Here is an 8,687-nt window from a genome sequence, read left to right on the forward strand (position 1 = left end):
TGGCTGAGGGACGCGCGACCGGCGGGGGTGGAACCCATCGGCAAAGACAGCGGGCGATAGTCTCCCCCTCTTGGGGGGTTCCTCCTCCCGACACTGATGCCTCTGCTGGAGTTGGGCTCGAGGTCTTTAAAAGGCTTTGGCTCGCTTTCAAAATCTTGTCTACGGTACCCAGGCTTGATGCTTCAAAAATAAGAAGTCTTAGCACAAGACCGTCTAAAATCATTGCCGCACAGCAGGGCGGGGCAGGACCATCAATCCACAGGCTTTGTGATACAGGAAAGATTGAGAGATCTTGGATTCATGCAGTCCTCCCACACACACTTTGGATTAAGTTCCAATAATCACAGTGGTCCTTGTATGCAAGTAAATGTGCACAGAAGGATCACAAGCCAGAGACCTGAAAGTTCCCCACCCCATTCCTCCTATTCCTCCTCATAATCCCAGGTTTTTAGGATTTCAGCCATGCAAATCAGTCCCAAGCATTTATGCTCAGAAATTAATCCACGATTTACATCAGGCTAATGTCACTGATGACTGCTGTTAAAAAGGTAAAGGACCCCTGACAGTTAAGTCCAGTCGCGAACGACTCTGGGGTTGCGGCGCTCATCTCGCTTTGCTGGCTGAGGGAGTTGACGTTTGTCCGCAGACAGTTTTTCCTGGTCATGTGGCCAGCATGAGTAAGCCGCTTCTGGCAAAACTAGAGCAGTGCACGAAAACGCCGTTTACCTTCCCGCCAGAGCGGTACCCAAGGCTCAGTGATTTACACCACAGCACCACCTGCGTCCCTGATGACTGCTATTGGGAGACTCTAAAAGCCACCCCACAAGAAAGTAGACTATTAAATTAAACTGATGCTGTTATCAGCAAGAGTTCTTCACACCTGCATCCAGAAATGTATGTCTGGGGCAGATACTCTCTTGTTAGAGTTGTTTAGGTCTGCCAGTTAATGTTGGCAAAAGGAGACAAGAATGTTCTTCTGGAAGTTTTACTGCTAAAGTTCAATCAGGGATTGTGTTCGCTTATCACAGAAAATGTGCAATTGCCGCTGGTACATACCGTCACTCTGGCAGAAACTTTTGTCTATAACCTGGTTCTCCAGTTATCATTGATGGGGGTATAAGTCAGGCAATCACTGGTTGAGGTGATAATTGCTTAGATATGCTACTCACTTTTTAAAAATTATTATGACTTGAGTATAGCTTGATATTTTATCATCAGGTATATTAACAGTCAGTTCTTCCTCTGGGCACCTGCCTTTATATAGCCTAGAGCCACTACCTATGCGGAAGAGGAAGGTATTCGCAATCCGAAGGTTGGCACACACACAAACAAGTAGGGATGGAGAGGCCTTGAAAGGTGGATGAGGGAGAAGCCACAGCTCGCTTGAGGCAGACTGAACATGGTCACTGGGCATGGCATGGTAACTGAGTGTTGGGAGGGAGAAGGAGAATGAAATAGATGTATTAAAAGTGACCTCGGGCGCGGAGATATTATTGTTGTGTAACCAAAACAAAGGCTACTGAGAAACAAGGGGCAGGTATCAGCGGGCTCAGGGGGGGAAACAAGCATTGCAGAAGTAAGGGGGTTTTTTTGGGGGGGGGCACTCCAAAATAGCCCAGTGCTGACTATGTTCAGTGCTGAAAGAATGCTATGTAGTGTCTGTTGGGACCACTCTGCAGCGTTGTGTAGCCAGTCCTACTTTTTATATACTAATGTTACGTATTATTGTATGTAGGTAAAGGTAAGGTAAAGGGACCCCTGACCATTAGGTCCAGTCGTGACCAACTCTGGGGTTGCGGCGCTCGTCTCGCTTTATTGGCCAAGGGAGCCGGCGTACAGCTTCCGGGTCATGTGGCCAGCATGACTAAACCGCTTCTGGCGAACCAGAGCAGCGCACGGAAACGCCGTTTACCTTCCCGCTGGAGCGGACCCTATTTATCTACTTGCACTTTGACGTGCTTTCGAACTGCTAGGTTGGCAGGAGCAGGGACCGAACAACGGGAGCTCACCATTTTGTTAAATCACTGTAATTATTTATTATTATTATTATTGCTTTTATCTTTATTTTTACAAATCATAGAATTGTAGGGTTGGAGGGGACCACGAGGGTTAGGTACTCCAACTCCCTGCAATGTAAGAATATTTGAGTTTTCAACCCAGAGTTTGAGTCTCCTGCTCTACCAACTGAGCTACTCATTCTATTCTTCTGAGGAACTCAAGGTAGCATACTGTACATGCTTCTCCCCCTTCCCACTTTATCCTCACAACAACCTTGTGAGGTAGGTTCGGCTGAGAGACTGTGATTGGTCCAGGGTCACCCAGTGAGTGTCATGAGCAAGTGGGAATTTGAGTCCTACTCTTTTAAGTCCTAGTCCGATGCTCTAGCTATTACACCCATCATTCACTAGGGGGCCTTGGAAATCACTTTTCCTCTCTGTTTTGTTACATTTTCTTCAGTCCCTTCTACAGGAACTATTCTTTTAGTCAGGTTAACTCTAGCATGATGCGTTATGGAGGGCAGAGGCCCCCTCCCACCCCCTACCCCAATCAAAAGAGTGGAAGGGAGTCGAGTGAAAGAAACACATTTGTGTGTCTTTGGTGTTTCCAGAAGGGAGTTTATTGTGGAACTGGTGCTTCTCGCGCATGGAAGTTTTTTGCATTTTTTGTATGATGTCAGCATCATTATCATCTAAATGCTAGCCCATGGTTTTTCTTTATTTAATTTGAATTTACCTATTATGTGGAAAACCCAATAAGTATGAATAACCTGTTACGCATCTTCAGTCACTGTTGATGTAGACCCTCATTAAACGATGATGAGGATTTTGGTGGGCTGTTTATCCTTTGTGTGGTGATCTTTGCGTGGTTACCGGCAGTTGCCATACTACTACTATTTGCTCCTCATGTGAGCACAATCTAGCTATTTGGTTTCCAGTATGCCTCTTTCCACCCATCACCACCTGCGGAAGGCTGTTCTCTCAAGATTTCTGTAATCTGTGTGACTGATTAATATCTAAATGAGAGATACTGGGACTCAGCTGTGTTTGGAAGTCATTCTTATATCCTCTGATGTAAAAGCCATTATGTTTGCTGCGCAGCTGACGTTCAGTGGTGGAGATATCATGACACTTTATACATGTTTGGAAGTGCAAAACTCAGATTAAAGAAGAGAAGAGAGGAGATTTTAAAACATTCAGCCACACCAACTTGAACATTACAAACCACTTCTGTATTTACCAGCCCCCGTCAGGATAATTTTGAAATGGTTCTGTTCATGTCAAACTAACCATAGATATACGTGATTGTGATGGTTCCCAGAGTGGCTTGTGTTGATGTGGCTACAGAGGCATCCTGTTTGAGGCAGGAATGGCAGGTCCATCCTGCTGTTCAATGTGTCCAGTTTTAATAATAGCTTACTACAAAATACCTCATACACGGGTTTGTGGTGCAGTGGCTGGCACCATGGTGATTCAAAAGAAGAGACGAAGAAGAAGAAGAAGAGTTTGGATTTGATATCCCACTTTATCACTACCCTAAGGAGTCTCAAAGCGGCTAACAATCTCCTTTTCCCTTCCTCCTCCACAACAAACACTCTGTGAGGCGAGTGAGGCTGAGAGACTTCAGAGAAGTGTGACTAGCCCAAGGTCACCCAGCAGGTGCATGTGGAGGAGCAGGGAAGTGAACCCGGTTCACCAGATTGCGAGTCCACCGCTCTTAACCACTACACCACACTGGCTCTCCTTCTGCATCAGACCAGTGTCCCATCTAGTCCAGCCTCCTGTTCTCAAAGGGGCCACCCAGATGCCTGTGGGAAACCAGCAAGACCCGAGTCCAAGAACACTTCCCCTCCTGCAGTTTACATCAACTGGTATTCAGCAGCATAGTTGCCTCCAAGTGAGGAGGGGGAGCATAACCTCCATCATAGCTAGTAGCCATTGATAGCCTTGTCCTCCATGAATTTGTCTAATCCCCTTTTAAAGCCATCCATGTTGGTCGCCATCATTATCTCCTTCGGTAGTGAGTTCTGTATTTGACTATATAAGTGCTTTATTTTATCTGTCCTGAATTTTTCAACATTCATCTTCGTTGGATGTCCATGTGCTCTAGAGGGAGAAAAACTTCTCTCTCAGCCATGCATAAATTCATGAACTTCTTTCATGTCACTGCTTACTTGCCTTTTCTCTAAAATAAAAGCCCCAGATGACGCAATCTTTCTTCATAAGGGAATTGCTCCATAATCTTGATCCTCTTGCACTTTTCTGATTCCAGAGAACTTAAGTACATGGGCTATAGATAAGCTATTCCTAATTCTGTATGTGCCATATTGTCAAAAATAAGTGCCTCTAAATTACCATACTTTTCCGTGTATAAGACTAGGGTGTTTTTTTTACTAAAAAATAATGTTAAGAAAGGGGGGTAGACTTATACACGGGGGCAACCCCCCCCCCATTTTCTTAATTTTGAGTCCCTCAAAATAGGGGGTGTCTTATACACGGGAGCGTATTATACACGGAAAAATACGGTAGGTTCCATGATCTTGATTTGGCATCAGCTCAGTCCAAGAACTCTTCTCAGGTCGTATTTCATTTTGCATACATACACTGTAAAGCTGAAGCAAGAGGTTGGATGGATCACAACATTCAGTCCAGCACTGAAATAGGAGGTTCAGAGTCAGACATGGCTCAGATGCCAGCAGTGGTGTAGTGCGGTGGGGGGCACAGGGGCAGTTGCCTTGGGCACAAAATTGTTAGGGGCACAAAATTTCAACACCCGGTGCTGGCTCAATACAGCTGTGCACTTCTGTCAGTGGGTTCTGTTGAAAACGGCTTCTCCTTGTTAACCAAGAAGTGACCTCTCTAGATAACAGAATGGCTCTTCTTTTCTTATCTCTGTGGCTGCAATCTCCTGGGTGATGCGGACACTATTAGGCAGTTGAATGCACATGCGTCCTCTGTCTGTTTCCCTCCCTCCACATGGTCCTGGGTGCTGGCAACCCACACTATGCTACTGGGTGCAGGGATTCTTATGTATGAATGATTTCAAAAGATGGTTTTCAATGTGTAAGCCAGTCTCACATGTGGAACTCTTTAATAAGGATGACAAGAAAGCTGATGAGTCATTTGCACATAAATTCCAGTACAGTAGGGTTGTATGCAGTGCATTTTGGTGCTGAGCATTCAAATATGTAGATCTCGATTCAGTGATCGCCATTAACTTCACTGAGGTTTTAGCAAGTAGTTTGGCTCTCAATTTCCTCTTTGCTGAACCACAATATATGAAGCAAAAACCTTTTAAAATATGACAGAAGGACCAGTTCTGAGCCTTTCAGGTCCAGGTGAAGATAAAAGTAATGAAAAACATTACTCATCTTACAAGCTGTTACTACCATTCTGCCTAAGACCACATTATCAGCTGCCAATGTAATCATGGATGATAAGGATTTGGATTATAAGTTAAGTGCCTGTAAAGTTAAAGCAAAACTATGAATTGCAAAAATAAACACATCTCTACCTTTCAGTTGTATTATTACCAAACTTCTCTCATGTCTTTAAGAAACTGCCAAGAGCTTTTCCATTTCTGGGAAATGGTACCACAAGCCTGTGGCCAAATCTTTTGTCTTTCTATTTCCAACTGTTCTGTTTTCCTTCATATGTTTTTCTCTCAAAAAAAGCAACAACCCCTGTTCTGCCCTACTTTCGCTTAGGGCAATAGTACGTTTACTTCTTGATCTCTGCCTCTAATATCTTGAAATGTGATTAGCATTCACCAGTTCTTGTATTTTATTCCCTGACCACATCCACATCAAGAATGGTTCATCCCTTTTTGTAAATTTGAGCTGCATGAAGCCAAGAAAGGGGGGGGGGTAATATTTTATTTTCCACAAACAGTTGAAGTTGCCTGTTAGCTTTTTTTTAAAAAAAATATCCAGTTGATGTAATTGACTGAAACATTAAAGGATTGTGAATAACACACACACACACACACACACACACACATATATAAATATATATACACACACACAGAGAGAGAGAGAGAGAGAGAGAGAGATAAACGATGTGTCCGAATGTGGAAATTCGCCACACGGTAAGTGGGGCTTTGTGAACAGTTTAGCAACCCAAACATAAGAATGTGCAATAAATCATGCTTCAAATCTTTTGTGTTTTTAAATAAATTTGGACAAGTCACAAAGTATAAACTGTGTGTTGCCAAAGCGTAAATGCTCCTAATGCTCAAAAACCACTTCCAGTCATAGGAAGAGGTCAGTTGTTCCGGGCGTGGGCGAGAGGAATGGAGAGAGTCAGGAAGACTGGGAGAGCACAGCTGACATGGAAATATGCTTTGAGTGCCCCACGCCTGTCCCAGGCATGCCCTCAAGATGCCTCTGGGTTGTCTGCTGGGACACAGAGTGGGCCAGAGAGTGAGAACCATACTCTCAGGGCACAAAAAGGAAGAGAGGCACAAGGTGGCTGAAAGATGCTCAGTTCACTGGAGCTGGCCCCTATTCTTTGCTCTCTGCCATCTGTTTAGCAAGCCATTTGGATGCTTAATAAGAATTGCAGCCAATCCCTATCCCAGCACTGCATCAGCTCTCATTCTTTCTCTCCACGACAGGGACAAGTGACAAAATTAAACGGCAAGTGAGCAGATCCCTCGCCTTTCAGTGTGTGACTAAGATGATTTGGTCAATATCGTTTCAGAATATGCATACTAGCAAAAGTGTGCCTCGTTTTCAGTAATCTATTCTTGTTATTTATTAAATTTCTATATGGCCCTTCATCCGAGGATCACTGGGTGATTTACAATAACGGGTCAGCAACCTTTTTCAGCCGTGGGCCGGTCCACCATCCCTCAGACCATGTGGTGGGCCGGACTATATTGGGGGGGGGGGGAATGAACGAATTCCTATGTCCCACAAATAACCCAGAGATGTGTTTTAAATAAAAGGACACATTCTACTCATGTGAAAACACGCTGATTCCCAGACCGTCCGTGGGCCGGATTAAGAAGGCGATTGGGCTGCATCCGACCCCCAGGCCTTAGGTTGCCTACCCCTGTACAATAATCTAGACATACTCTCAGTTTGACATTCCATTCTGGTCAGAATAATGGTGATCTGGGGTACTTGTTGTAGCTCTAATCCTTTGTTATGGGCAGACCATGAGCCCCTTGGCTTGGGGGCAATGCCCTGTTGCCCTGACTGGTGGCCTTATTGAAGACCTGGACAACTTCTGGAATGAGGAAATGGCTGCTTACCCAGTTACAGGGTGGGCGGCTGCTGCATCCCATCATGCCAAACTCCTTTCCCTTGGGAGCAACACATGGGCTAGGTGATCAGCCATTAGGGAATTCCCAGGCCAGCTGCTGGAGACTGGCAGACTTTCTTGCCATCTGTTTATTTGAATTCTGGCCAATCCGTCTGGGCCAGGTGGGCAGGGCTTGGGAGCTGATAAAGACTGGCTGCACTGATCCCCAGGATCCACAGTTGGCTGAAGAACAATGATCTGTTTCACATTATTCGTCCTAGAGACCTGCTGAATCAGATCCTTGGTTTTCCTGTGAGCTGGAGGTGATATGGCAGTATAACCTATGATACAAGTGCTTGACCAGCTAAACACATGTCATGTGCTCCTACGCCTGCATTTGGGGTTTCCAATGGGCAGCAGCTGAAAGGCAGCACCTGCTTTGCATGAAAGACCCAGGTTCAGTCTTCGGCATCTCCAGATGGGGCTCAGAATCTTGTTTACCTGAAATACCCTGTTCTCTCTTGCTGGAAAGTGATGTACGTCCAGTGGAAAAGATAAAGCAAATGGGCGGCGGCAACAGCAAGGAGGAATTGGTGTTCCTCAACATCTTGCCCAAGCCCCTCTAGGCCCAAACCAGCGCTGGAGGGGTGGGAGACGGGGGGCGAGAGTAACTACATTTTAATGTGAGTGAATACAGTTATGCACACTTCGGCTTTGTTTTAGTAGAAATTGGAGTCTTTAAATAGGGGGGTTTGGAGAAGAGTTGTGAAGGAAGAGACAGAGGTGTCACCATGATGTCCAGGGAGGAGTTTCAGGCACTGAGGCATCAAAAGAGAATGAGTGGACTAAGTTAAGACAGCAGGAGACCTTCACATTGCTAGGACTGTACAATGGAGGCATAGAATTACTGGATTGTGTTCAACTAAGTCATATGTGGGACGCGGGTGGCGCTGTGGTTTAAACCACAGAGCCTAGGGCTTGGTGATCGGAAGGTCGGCGGTTCGAATCCCTGCGACGGGGTGAGCTCCCGTTGCTCGGTCCCTGCTCCTGCAAACCTAGCAGTTCGAAAGCACATCAAAGTGCAAGTAGATAAATAGGTACTGCTCCGGTGGGAAGGTAAACGGCGTTTCCGTGCGCTGCTCTGGTTCGCCAGAAGCGGCTTAGTCATGCTGGCCACATGAACCAGAAAAACTTGTCTGCGGACAAACGTTGGCTATCTAGGCCAGTAAAGCGAGATGAGCACCGCAACCTCAGTCGTTCATGACTGGACTTAACTGTCAGGGGTCTTTTACCTTTTTTAGAAAGTCATATGTGGATGAAACCCATTAAAAGCAGTTGGCTTGACTAGTTGACTTGACTAACAATTCGGTTTATTTCAGTGATTGTATTCTGAGAACTTAGTTGGGTGCAACCTGTAATAATTAGTAATGGGCTTACATACCT

Source organism: Podarcis filfolensis (genome assembly GCF_964270895.1).
Source record: "Podarcis filfolensis genome assembly, chromosome: 1".
NCBI classification, from domain to species: Eukaryota; Metazoa; Chordata; class Lepidosauria; order Squamata; family Lacertidae; genus Podarcis; species Podarcis filfolensis.